The 12655-nt window shown below is 44.0% G+C and overlaps 1 protein-coding gene across 1 annotated transcript in view; it reads left to right on the top strand.

The window, feature by feature from the left end:
- EMILIN1 (elastin microfibril interfacer 1) overlaps window positions 1-12655 on the top strand; it is a 138372-nt gene that overhangs the window by 97941 nt on the left and 27776 nt on the right. The gene's annotated exons all lie outside the window — the stretch shown is intronic.

The raw sequence follows: 12655 nt of genomic DNA on the forward strand, positions 1-12655 counted from the left end.
AATACATAAATACATATGACAAAATGACATCCAATCATTAAGTGTACATAAATATACAAATACGGTCATACGAGAAGCATCAGTCGTTATGTAGTATTAAGCAATGAAGCTATTTGCAGTAAGGAAAAGAAAACAACTCGCTCTGGCATTTGGCAAGTTTGTACATAATTTTCAGAAGAATAATACGAGAAAGCCCTGATGAGAACTTGCCAAATGCCAGAGCGAGTTCGAAACGCGTCGGCAATAGCAGAAAGGAATTGGCAATAGCAGAAAGAATTCAAGTTTATTTATCAGACAATTGAAAATTTGTATTTGTTACAATTCATTTTGTTTTCTTTTCCTTACTGCAAATAGCTTCATTGCTTAATACTACATAACGACTGATGCTTCTCGTATGACCGTATTTGTATATTTATGTACACTTAATGATTGGATGTCATTTTGTCATATGTATTTATGTATTTTTGTTAAAATTCTTTGTCAAATGTTTTTGTATAAATTGTATGTACGTAGTGTTTTTCTCATGCAATCAATGCTTTAACTTAATGAGATTTCTATGAAAAAGTAAATGGTTTAAATAAATTCGACCATACAAATCATAACAAGGATTTGGTTTGTTGCTCAAAATATAGCTATCAAAAATCGCAAGGCCAGCATTTCTCTTTTTATAAATTATTCTATGGTCCAGCTGACCCTGTGTCCCGGGACCTAACTCCTTATTTTCTGCAAACGTTAGGGCGGGTATCACACCCGCGAGAGTCCAAAGGGCATTAGAATAATACAAGCTCTGGATTCGTGTTTGACTAAGAACAACGAGGGACCTGTGATCCCTCGAAAGGCATGTCTGAGAAAGACACGTTATCGTTCTCTGAAAGTCACATTCAGTCTTTAATTGAATCGTCCCCATTCTCTAACATTGCCCTGAGCACCTCTGCACAACATCAAAACGAGTCAGATAAACTCATCAGACTGAGCAAGAAGCATATAAGAACAGAGCTTCACGGGCATTTTTTGCTGAGACATCTCAGGGGAGGCACAATCCCCTGGGGGCTTCAAGTCAAAAATATTCCCGTTATTTTTACAGAGGATGCCGATTACAAAAAGGGTTTTAGCTGTATAAATACCAAGTGCAGCAGGGACCTTATGGTCCACACAATTGAGACGGCACAACGTCTCTGCAAAAAAGAACTGGAAGAGATTGAAGAACTAACTAAAAGCATTCAGGACAGCCAGCTGGTGCCTGACGCTAAGGCACTCTTGGAAAAAATTGAAAAAGAAATCCTTACATTTAGAGATAACACGATTAACAACAAGACCGCTCAATACGAGAAAGACTCTAAATCATTTACATTAGAGAAAGCCTACCCTTTTTTGAAGGAGGATTTTTATTCGCAGGTCGATTCACGCGGAGCACTGTATAACTATCAAGGACGGTCCCGCAATCGATTCAAAACATTCTCTGAGACATCGTCTTCATCTGATTCTTCGGGCACTGAGGCAAGAGGGAATACCAATAAAAAACAGGTCTCTTTTTTAGAGAAGGGCCAACAAGGAAAACCACGAAACAAAATACCATGGGAAATGCGTACCCGGAGGAACGTTTACAAAACATAGAAATGTCTTCCTCTATAGTTAACTTGTCAAATAAAATCTTAACCAGAGACGAAGAGTCTGTCCTCAACTTGGGTTTAAAGTTTGTCCCCAATCATCAACCTGACTTCACCAAAACCAAGATGGAAGCCATTGCCTTCTGTCGGAAAGTGCGATTAAAAGCCTTTTTCGCTACCCAGCCGCCTCCTCTAGAGATTGAGACAACAGGACTGCGGAACAAATCTACCTTTATTCCCAGTTATAATATCCCTAAACAGATTTTGGCATTTGAACAAGTAGTCTTGTCCTCTATTAATAAACTTGAAAAGAACAAAATGTTTGTCAAACCGAACATCAGTAGAGGCCAACGCCAAGCGATACAAAATCTTAGAGCGGATTCATCTATTGTAGTGAAAGCTGCAGATAAAGGCGGTGCCACTGTGTTGTGGCCAAGGGAGAAATACATTTTGGAAGGTGAATCACAGGTCAATAACCAGATATGGTATAGGAAAGTTGATGTGGATCCAACTAAAGACATACTAGGGACAATAACGCAATTGATTGCGAGTGGTGTTGAAGAAGGGTTTGTGGGCAAAAAGGAAGGTGAATTTTTGGTTAAAAAATTCCCACGGACTCCTATATTGTACTTTCTGCCCAAGATTCACAAAAATCTGAATGACCCCCCCGGACGTCCTATCGTCTCGGGGTGTGACTCTTGTCTAGAGCCACTGTCCAAATATGTGGATTTTTTCCTAAAGCCTTCATCTGTAATGTGACATCATACCTGAAAGATACGACCGATTTCCTCACTAAAATAGAGGGCCTAGAATTTAATCCACTTGAGGAAATAATGGTCACTATGGACGTCACGTCCCTTTATACGCAAATCCCGCAAGGGGAGGCGTTAGAGGTGATGGAGATGTACCTTGACACAAGAGACCGACCTCATCGAGTGCCCACCAGATTTATTCTGTAGTTGGCTGAACTAACCCTAAAAAAGAACTACTTTTGCTTTAATGGCGAGTTCTTTTTTCAAATCAAGGGGACAGCCATGGGATGTCCCTATGCGCCGGAGATGGCCATATTATTTATGGCACAGTATGAAGAGAAATTTGTGGCAAATAACAACCCCTACAAGAAATGTATAAAACAATGGCTAAGATACATTGATGACGTGTGGCTCCTGTGGCAGGGGAGCCACACCGAATTGATGGAATTTCATCAATGGCTAAACAACAAACACGGCGACATTAAATTCTCTATGGAACAAAGCAATTTGAAAATGACATTCCTAGATGTGGAAGTTAGCTGCATTGACGGTCGCTTAAAGTCATCTCTTTTTAGAAAAAAGACGGATAAAAACACTATTCTCCACCATAGGAGTGCGCATCCACGCAATTTAAAAACAAATTTACCCTACGGGCAGCTACTCCGCATCAGAAGGAACTGCTCTGATGTCACAGACTATGACTTACACGGAGGAAGATTTTGTGAGGATATGAAAAGCAGGGGCTACCCTAGGAAGCTGCTGAAACATGCTTTCAAACGAGCACGCTATACCCCGAGAGAATGTCTATTACAAAGTAAAGTGAAACCCGAAATGGACAAATTGGTTTGTGTAACAACATTTGGTCCACATACCCATAAAATTCGACAGACCATACTTAAAAATTGGCATCTGCTGGAGGGCTTAGAATGCCCCTTTCCCAAACCGATTTTTGCTTTTAAAAAAAACTGCAGCATTGGACAGCAACTGGTGCGTGCGGACGTCACCATTGAAAAACCTAAACATGACTTATTGTCAATGTGGGGATTCAAGCCGGTCGAGGGACACCATAGATGCGGCAACTGTGTCTCTTGTGACACAACAATTGAGGGAAGTGAATTCACACACAAAAATGTCAGGTGGAAGAACCAAGGGTTTTCAAACTGCAAAACACGGAATGTCGTGTATGCAATTGTCTGCGGATGCGGAAAATTGTATATAGGAAAGACTAACCAGCAGGTTAATACCCGAATAACACAGCATAGGTCACGAATAAAAACAAAAGTGCTAACCGCTCCAATGGTACAACATTTTGTTGACACTGGACACACTGAAACAGATTTCACATGGACGGTTTTGTACACAGTGACTCGAGCCCAATGTATTAAGGATGTGGACGATGTCTTATTGAGGAAAGAAGCGTATTTAATCCTGCGCTTCAATAGTTTACAAACTGGACTAAATTCGATGTCTGAGATTTCACGATTGTAATCCGCTTTTATATAATACAGTGCTCAAGTGGAACCTTTTATGTAGACTTTTACTTAGGAAAATATCAGAATGCAAAATGGGACTCCAACTCCCATAAAGCCCGGATAGCCCTGACAGTCATGTGACAGTCATGTGACACGCATTGACGATCACATGTCTGCTTTTTAAGATGGCGACTTAGTCAAACGAGTGACTCCCTGGATTGGTTTGGAGTGCACTTGGGAGCGTGTGTTTCTTCAAGATCACCAACATTTAGGTAAGCACAAAGATAGGTAACGCTTAGTGATACCGCGCATGACACAGGAGCGGGCTCACACTGTCCGTGTTTGTCATTTTAGAACATAAAAACGAACATAAAAACGAACTGAAACCGGCTAGAAGTTAGAAAAACAGGGGAACTGCATTTAAACAGCCCAAGCGCCAACAATAAGGTAGGCACCCGGTTCTGTTACCCGTTCTACTCGTTCTAAACCGCTGTTTGTAAAACCGATTGGAATAGTTAAGTGACTTTAAACTCTCCTTGTAGGTGCAATAAGACGTGTCCACCGCCGGCTGGCGGGTGGGAGCTGATTTTTGTCCCACGCACGGCTGTTTCAAATATTTACCAAACAGAAGTGCAGACTACTGGTTTGAAGGTAATTTTCCAAGATTGTCCTCTGGCCATCTAGGCGCAGGCTGTCCTGACCATTACTATATTGTAATTTGGTTCGTTGTAATTTTCTAGAACCGAATCTACATTGATTGAATAGGATCTCTTGAAAATTGAAAACCCGCTGCCAACTTGAAAATAAAGGTACACGTTTTCTAGAAAGTCTTGGTAGGGGGCAATGTATATAGGGGACGAAAATGAGGATAGCAAAATCTCACTCATTTTCTTTGTACATAATTTTCAGAAGAATAATACGAGAAAGCCCTGATGAGAACTTGCCAAATGCCAGAGCGAGTTCGAAACGCGTCGGCAATAGCAGAAAGGAATTGGCAATAGCAGAAAGAATTCAAGTTTATTTATCAGACAATTGAAAATTTGTATTTGTTACAATTCATTTTGTTTTCTTTTCCTTACTGCAAATAGCTTCATTGCTTAATACTACATAACGACTGATGCTTCTCGTATGACCGTATTTGTATATTTATGTACACTTAATGATTGGATGTCATTTTGTCATATGTATTTATGTATTTTTGTTAAAATTCTTTGTCAAATGTTTTTGTATAAATTGTATGTACGTAGTGTTTTTCTCATGCAATCAATGCTTTAACTTAATGAGATTTATATGAAAAAGTAAATGGTTTAAATAAATTCGACCATACAAATCATAACAAGGATTTGGTTTGTTGCTCAAAATATAGCTATCAAAAATCGCAAGGCCAGCATTTCTCTTTTTATAAAAAAGTGCTCCACAAGTGTGACAGGAAATGATGCAATCAAAAGACCATGGGGCAGATTTACAAGAAAGTGACGCATCTGTAGAGATGCGTCACTTTCACTGCGCCACCCTGAGAAACCTTACACCACCATTGATGCACCGTATTTACAGTACGGCGCACCATGACGCAAGGATTGACAGATGTGTCAGAAATTCTGATGCATCAGTTGGGGCAAAAGTCACGTATTGCTGGAGTCGTGTCGCAAGCATGACGCAACTCCAGCAATGCATTCCGAGGCCTATCCGCACCTCACTGCGTCACTCCTTACGCCTGCAAGGGTTTGACACAGTGGCATTCTAGAAGTGATGCAGTGAAATCTTGTACATTTCACTGCATCACTTTTACGAGGCTTTCCTGCGTGGAAACGCAGACCCTGCATACATTATACCTGACGCAGGTATAATGTGACGCAGGGCTTTACAATGTGACTGACAGCGCGCACACCGCATGGAGCTTCCGGAGGATTAACCCCCCTGACAGTGCGCACACCGCGTGCTTCCGGAGGATTAATCCCCTGACAGCACGCACACCGAGTGCTTCCGGAGGATTAACCCCCCTGACAGTGCGCACACCGCGTGCTTCCGGAGGATTAACCCCCCCCCCCCCACCCCCCTGAATGACTCCTGGGGAGGAAAGACTTGTCCTCATTGTACTCACCTCCCTGCATCCTGTACCGCCCCCATCCTTCAGCCACCCTGGTCAAGAAGAAAGCATCTCTTGGAGAGGGCGTTGAACTGGAGACACGTGTGTTATTAGTGTGCGCGCGCGGGTAGGTCGGTGTGCACCGCTGACAGCTCCTTCCTTCACACTTGGAGCTTTTCAGCGCTTCACCCGGGGCTCCAGGAGCAATAAACACACGAGCATAGTGATGAAAGATTCATGGAGGTGGGGGTGGGGTGGTGCTGGCAGCCACACGCTGACGCACAGCACACAGGCACACTGCAGACGTCTGTCTGTCTTGTCTACCTAACTGCTTGCCTGCCTGCTAGTGCTTGCCTGCCTGTCTGCCTTCTTCCTTGTCTGTCTGTCTGTCTGCCTGCCTGTCTATCTATTTTATTTATTTATTTATTTATTCAAAGTTTTATATAGCGCGAACAAGATCCTTACAGATATCAGAGCGCTTCACAATGACAGGGTAGGGGCAGTAGGAATGAACAGAGATAATGGAAGCAGTATAGTAGTCACTGACATGGTAGGATAATAATAACATACATAAAACATATCAATATACAAACAGGTAAACAAGTAATATAAGACGGCACCAGTCATTCATCCCACTACAGAGGTGTTCAGGTACACCTTGGGTGTCTGGATGGCTTATACCAATGACTTAGTGTAGAGAGAACACTGAGTGGGGGGCATCGGGAGAGTGAATTAGTAAACCAAAGTGTATCATATATTGGTCGGTATTAAGAGAGTAGCGTAGTAATGTCCCCCATCAAGTAGAAGTATAGTGCCAAAGGACAAGAGATACAGAGCAATGCAGAGTCTCTGATCCAGCACCTATAAGGTTCAGGAGATCTTGGCCAGAAGGATGGTTTTCACCTCTTTCTTGAAGAGTGCAGTGAAGGAGATAAGCCTGGTTTCAGGAGGGAGCGCATTCCATATCCTGGGTGCCATTCCTGAGAAGGAGCGCTTGTATGATTTCTCTTTCCGGAATCTACGAGGTTTCAGGAGTAGATTTTTTGTACTTCTATTGGATCTCGAACCTCCTGATATAGACAACTTTTGAGCGAGGTAGTTGGGTGCATTGTGGTGCACGGCCGCGTGTGTCATAACTGCAATTTTTAGCTGTATTCTAGCTTCAAAAGGCAGCCATTTTAGAGACTTTAAGTCTGGGGATATATGCGAGTGTTTTCTTGAGCCAGTAATGAGTCTCGCGGCAGCGTTCAGGGAGGCTCTTAAGGGTGCTGTTGTGGATAGCGGGAGTCCGCTGAGGGCCACAATTCTGTAGTCTATTCGAGGGATGACTAGAGCTTGTACAGCAGTTTGGAAGTCTTCGGCAGGGAGGAAAGGTTTAATTTTCCTCAGTGTGTTGATTTGGAAATTAGCTCCTTTTGTGGCTTTGCTAACGTGCTGCTGCATGTTGAGCTTGGCGTCGAGTGTGATGCCAAGGGATTTCGCCGAATCCACGATGGTAGGTTGGACATTGAGTGCTGTTAGATTATTGAGCCAGGTTTGGGTGGTGGAAATTTTCGCCGGGGGTGATATGAGTAGGAACTCAGTTTTCAGAGCATTTAGTTTGAGGTGATTATCGGCCAGCCAAGATTGAGTGTTAATAAGTGTGGAGTTCAGATGTTTGATATCTTCCGGGGATTGTAGCTTTAGGTAAAGTTGTGTGTCGTCGGCGTACATATTGAATTGGACATTGGAAGCTTGGAGCAAGGTGGCGAGCGGTTCCATGACGAGGTTGAACAGTGTGGGGGAGAGGGAGGATCCTTGTGGGACACCTAGATCTGCAGGCACAGGTGTAGATAGCACATTGTCGATCTTGAACTTCTGAGACCGGTTGTGAAGGAAGGACGAAAACCATTTGAGAACAGTTCCCGATAGACCCATTCTAGTGCTTAGCAGCTCCAGCAAGTTCTCATGTTTGACCGTGTCAAATGCTGAAGAGAGGTCAAGAAGGATGAGGAGGCAGGACTCATTGCGATCAAGAATTTGGAGGGCGTCATCAATTATGTGTGTCATAGCTGTTTCCGTGCTATGTTTCGCTCGGAAGCCTGATTGATAAGGGTTGAGGAGGTCAAATTGATCAATGTGTTTTGTTAGTTGGAGTTGGACACATTTCTCCAGCAGTTTGGCCAGGGTGGGGATGTTGCTGATGGGTCGGTAATTGTTTAGGTCAGACGGATCAGCTGTAGGTTTCTTGAGTATAGGCGTGACTTGCCCCACCTTGAGGGAGTCTGGAATTAGGCCTTGTTGTAGGGAGCTATTGATGATTTTGGTCCAGAGAGGGAGGAGCAAGGGGATGAAGTCTTTTACAGCATTAGCAGGTAGGGGGTCTGTGAGGTGATTAGAGGGCTTCAAGGTGCAGAGCAGTTTGTGATCTATCTATCTGTCTGTCTATCTATCTATCTATCTATCTATCTATCTATCTATCTATCTATCTATCTATCTATCTATCTACATGCAAGTCCGAATTAGAAGGAAGGAGTTGATGGGGTGCACTTTTATGTCATAATGCAGATAATGTATATGAGTTTATTGTTTTAATGTATGTGTCTGCTTATGATATTAAAACACAACACACATACAAGTGTGCATGTTCATTTTGGGCCTCATTTATGAGGATTTTGGCGTAGAGCAACGCCACAAGGAATCTTGCTGCGCTGCCCTGCGTCAAAACAAAAGGGCAGGAATGCGCTGTGTCTGAGATACCTCACATTCCTGTCCTTTTCCCCTGCGCCGGCGCACAATGGGCGGCCATGTGCCGATGCAGGAGCCTGCGTTGCGGGGCGGATTGATTTTGTGCAGGAAGGGCACATTCCTGCACAAAATCAATCAATTCAGACAATTTCCTGCTTCTAAGTGTGCTGTGAAAAAGGAAAAAACAAGGAGAAATGAAAACATTTCTCCTCGTTGCGCCTCCTTAACGCCACCCCTGGGTTGTGGGTAGATTCTGAGGATTTCACAGGTATGCAAGTATTTGTAAACCTGGGAATGCTTCAGATTCCGTGGGTGTTGCGTGTGAAACCTGGGGATGCGTCAAAATCTTACACCTTCCCATGGGAGGTGGAACAAGGAGAAATATCTCCATGTCTCCTTGTTTCTTCCTTTCTCTATGTGAGCAGCACACATAGAAAGCGGAGCATACCTCCAGGATCGCTTTTGTGCCGGAAGGTATCCCTTCCTGCACCAAAAAAATCCTCATACAATGCAGGCACCCTTGCACCATGGGTGCCTGTGTTGGCGCTACGCTGCCCATTGTGCAGCAGTGCATGGGAAACGCATGAATGCGCCGTATCCCATTAAATATGACACATTCCTGCCCATTACCTGTAACGCAGCGCAGCAATCTTGCTGCTCTGCACTGCGTCACAAAGATCATAAACGAGCCCCATACTTACCAGGGACCTGCTGTACTTCAGCAACATTTATTTACAGATTGTTTTATTGCAATCAAGCTTGCCGTCTTCAGTGAGAATGCGTGGCCAGATCACTAGATGGCGCCAGACACTATGTTTTCTCTTTTTACAAAGTACATTTTTCTAAAATACCTGAAAGAAGATCGCACCTGGTCAAAACAGAAGCAGCATCCAGTGGGTCCGCACTAACATTTTGCCCCAGGCCTTACTCTAACTCTAATTCTAACTTCTGATAAGCCTGGTTGGAGGCTTACAGAAAGTACGCCAGTGTTGCTTCATGTGACTGTACGTTTTTATTTTATTTTATTGATCATGATCCAGCGTGGCTCTCTAACAACCTTTAATAGTCATTCCACTTAACCCAGATGTAACCACTATTTACTCATCGGTGGGGCCCATAACACCGCGAGTCACACACGCTCATACACATTACATCTGAATCAGTGACGAGATAGAGCTGCTGGTTAGCGGGGTACCTAGGATTTATACTATATACATTATATACATTGACTTTATTTTATATATGCTAACATTTTTACCTGGAAAACCCTACATCAAGGCACTCCACTCTTTGGTCAATAGATTATCTAGTAGAAGTTAGTTGATGAAGATCAAGACCAGCTTAATCATAGTAATCCATATAAACATTAACATCTATATTGTCATGACTTTTATTTAAATGAAACATAACTAATGTTTACATTTTAATTTTAGCTTAATGTAGTCATTTAGGAAACGGAATTTTAGTTTATTCAGACAAGCAAGAATTTAGAAAAATGAAATCAGAAATTATATTACCTAACTCTGTTATAAGAGAATAACAGGGTTGCACAAGTCTCAATCTGCCTCTCATTTCTTCTCAACGCCCCAAAATAAAATCTCTGCATTCGGTCATCTTCATTGCTCCAAAAAGTCCAAAATTATTTTAAAGTCTCTAGCACCATAAAATAGTTCAAACCGACAGCATGTCGTGGTGCAAAAAAATTTCCAGGAGCAAGCTTTTTTACCCTTTTCAGACAAGATCTTTTATACCCCTTTTCACTAACTATCTGACTAAAATTGAAACTTTTAGGGTCCATAGTTCATTCTGATTGGTCCATTAGAGGGGTGGCTAGGATCACCTCATCCCATACTTGTCAGAACTGGTTTTCCAAAATGCACAGTCATTTTCACCCGTTCCCATAGATGTCATCTCCGTTTATATTTGTCAAATATCCTTTGTAGCATTATCTTTCTGCTCCTTCCGTTTCCCACAGTTTCAGATGCAGACCACTCTTGGCATCGTCTTACACTTTAGGTTAAGCTCACTTCCTGCACTCCCGACACTCCGAGCCTTCACTCCCCCCTCATCAGCGCCCCCGTATGCTCGGCACTCAACCCAGGCCAGACATACACCCCACCCTTAACATATCCCCCCCCCCGCCACTCCAAGCCTCCACCCTTCCCTCAACAGTTCACTCCCTCCCACCCTTAGCCCCCCCTCCACTCCTGGTCCCCACTCCCCCCTCAACATCTGTCCCCCCACTCTCACTCCCCAGCACTACACTTGCCCCCCCGCAACGACCAGTCTCCACTCGTCCCGCATCTGCCTCACCCCGCCTGTCGCTGATTACCCTGCCAATAACTCTAACCCCACTCCCAACGTCACGCTGGATATAATCATGACCGCCCTCCTCCAAGTGAAAGAAGAGCTTCACTCGCTCAAAGAATTACTCCTCCCGCACCCCCCCCCGCACGACCACATGTCAACGAATGAACAACACCCCCCCACATCCTAGGCACCCCTCTCGCAATACCTCCAACAGGCCTAAGCGCACTATCAAGACACTTCCGAACCACCCCTCACATTGGACCTCTATCCCCTCTCGCAATACCGCCAACCGCCCCCAGCGCGCTATCAAGACTCTCTCGGACCGCGACATACACACCCTACTCAGCACATATGTCCCGGCAACCCAAAACAGCTTAGCCACCACGCACATGTCCATTTCTACGATTCTCTCCAACCCCAGTAGGCCCCCCACGTATAGCAACAGAGGCTCTGTTCCCAACAACCTCACCTCTTTAGCGGCCGTTTTCGGCCGGAAAGCGGCGATAATTGTATCGCACTATTAGCAAGGTCACGCTATCGTGTGACTCCTTGCCTTAGCACCCTGTCCCTGAACGCCCAGCTTTGCATCTCTAATGAGATGCTAAATGGGCCTTACGTCCCAAAATTACTTGAGAAATGTCACTAACTGACATTTCTCCTATTTACAAGCTGCCCGCTAAAAAGCATAGCGATAAGAAAAGTAGCGCTAACCTTTGTTATCGCTACTTTCCTTACGCCTGCTTTCAGGTTGACTTAGCCATGTAATCCAATGGGAGGTGGATAATATGGCTAAGTCCACCCTGCCCTATCAGCAAGGTATCGCCTGTCACACTGCGATTATCGCTGGATTTCCAGCGATAATCGCACTGTTTTGTAGCTAACGCTTGGATTTCTATCGCTTTGGAGATAAGCGTTGCTGATAGCACGCTATCTCCGCGATAGCATCCAGCGATAGCATCCAACAATAGCATCCAGCGATAGCTAGTGATAATTATCCTAGCTCGAAGTGCGCTTAGGGATTATTATCGCCGGTTGTTGCTGATATGCCCCGTGGTTAATTTGAAAACGATTGTGTTTTGCGTACCCCTAACAATTAGCAATCCTCTCTCTCCACTGCCTCTTAAACCCCCCTTGTGTCCTGCTTTTCATAATGTTTTTAACAAGATATGCCAGTGTGATGGTTGGGAAATCATAACCCCCCCAACCCCCTCCCCCACCCCTTCAATCTTACTGACCAAGCTACGCCCCTGGGGTACATTGTTGAAGCAGAAATTGTTTCACTATCATGCAGGGGCTGTTTCGTAGCAGATTAGGGAAGCAAAGCTTATCTCTTCCTGAAAGTCTGCCCCCTTTCATGGCGCTAACTGCCACACACCCTGGCACAGGGGCACTGAAGCGGATCTTCCTCTGTAGCAGGGCACAAGTCCTAAAAAAAGAAGTGGGGGGACTAACCTAGTTAATCAGTATGCAAGTGGCATTACGGCGCGTGACATCACAGGAAGTGGCATCATAAGAAGTGACATCAGATCTTAAGCCCTCACATATATGTTTAGCAGGTGTATTATGAGTACATTTGAGCACATTTCGAGTATACTTGCAAACCCTCCGGATTGAGGCAGAAGATTCACCCCTTTGTACGCTACAAATAAAACAACGTTACCTTTTGTCAGCGTTAAGCTTTCTCTAGCCATAGTGCTTTAA

This window comes from Lissotriton helveticus, chromosome 6 (genome assembly GCF_964261635.1).
Source record: "Lissotriton helveticus chromosome 6, aLisHel1.1, whole genome shotgun sequence".
In the NCBI taxonomy this organism is placed as follows: domain Eukaryota; kingdom Metazoa; phylum Chordata; class Amphibia; order Caudata; family Salamandridae; genus Lissotriton; species Lissotriton helveticus.